This window comes from Oncorhynchus masou, unplaced genomic scaffold, assembly GCF_036934945.1.
Source record: "Oncorhynchus masou masou isolate Uvic2021 unplaced genomic scaffold, UVic_Omas_1.1 unplaced_scaffold_29___fragment_2___debris, whole genome shotgun sequence".
Classification (NCBI taxonomy): domain Eukaryota; kingdom Metazoa; phylum Chordata; class Actinopteri; order Salmoniformes; family Salmonidae; genus Oncorhynchus; species Oncorhynchus masou.
Window position 1 is genome coordinate 394438 of NW_027016548.1, and position 1583 is coordinate 396020.

General features: G+C 42.8%; 1 non-coding gene across 1 annotated transcript; it reads left to right on the top strand.

Annotated features, from left to right (window-relative positions):
• The first annotated feature begins 226 nt into the window (after positions 1-226).
• trnac-gca (transfer RNA cysteine (anticodon GCA)) lies at positions 227-298 on the top strand. The gene has a single exon. It is a non-coding gene; the product is annotated as a tRNA-Cys (tRNA).
• The last annotated feature ends 1285 nt before the right edge of the window (positions 299-1583 follow it).

Genomic DNA, 1583 nt, shown 5'->3' on the forward strand with positions numbered 1-1583 from the left:
CACACACACACACACACACACACACACACACACACACACACACACACACACACACACACACACACACACACACACACACACACACACACACACACACACACACACACACACACACACACACACACACACAGAGAGAAAGATGGGCGGTTCCCCAGTCTGGTAGCAGTAATCACATGGCCCTGGCCTGAAACCAACAAGACAATCATAAAATCACTCTTACACAACAGGGGGTATAGCTCAGTGGTAGAGCAATTGACTGCAGATCAATAGGTCCCTGGTTCAAATCCGGGTGCCCCCTCATTTTCTCTCTCTCTCATTCCTTTAGAAGTCAAACACCACAATATAATTGCTTCCCTCATGCAATTTGATGTTTTCTCTGTCTCTAATCACTTATTAGATGAGATGACGCTGCGATTTCAGTAAGTCAATGAACAGCATCTGTGAGACCTGAGATTTTTGACAGATGACTGCTCTCCCTTACCATCTGGGTCCTCATGTGTCAGGGATCCCTCCTCTTCCGTTCCATCTGCAGGAGCGATGGCTTCTGCCTTCCAATACACCTTTCAAACCAATGTGTTTTTTTTGCCAACTTTAGCATCCTGTCATGTTTTTGCAGACTTTTCTTTATATGTGAAGGTATTGCCGGCGACAAAGCCTCTACTTTTATTTCCCGCCAATCGACCTAGTCAGGATTGCGGTGAAGTTTTGCATACGGCTTAGTTTGAAATGTATCTGTAGTGCTGAGGCTGCATTGGAACGCACTACCATATACATGGAACACTGCTTTGCGCACTACGCTCTTAAGTCCTTCATGTTTGAGGCATGTCACTTCACTCATCTCTTGTTATTGGATAGAAAACACTGAGGTTTATAAAACTGTTTGAATGATGTCTGTGAGTGTAACAGAACTCATGTGGCAGGTGAAAACCTGAGAAATATCCAACCAGGAAGTGAGAAATCTGAGGTTTTTCAAAGCTTGGCAGAGAGTATGTACAAAACACAAAGAAGACATTGGATACTGCTCAGACTTTATATAAAAAACAGAAACATAGTGTCTATGGAGTCAAGCTGCACTTCTTACGGCTTCCACTAGATGGCAACCGTCTTTAGAAATTTGTTTCAGGTTTTTGCTATAAAGGAGGGGCCCATGAGACCTGTTTGAGTCAGTGGTCAGGCTTGTGACACGCGCTCCCGACAGAGTTAGCTCTCGTTCCAGTGCTTATCTTCGGACATAGGATTTCTCCGGTTGGAACATTATCGATGTTTTATGTTAAAAACATCCTAAAGATTGATTCCATACATCGTTTGACTTGTTTCTACGACCTGTAATGGAACCTATCGAATTTTTGTCTGGACAAAGTGCTCGCGCAAAATCAGACCTCAACTTAATAGCACTTTCTGTGGCTTGATAAAAGAAAGGTGCTCAAGTTGAAGTAGAATTCAGCATGTTCTGGAAAGCTGAGAGCTATGGAAATTACCTATAAGTAACAGAGTTAATACTACCCCAAAGAGAGGCACTTAATCTTTCTATTGCCAACAAGAGGATAACACTGACTTATTAAGGACTACCCTAATAAAAAGCA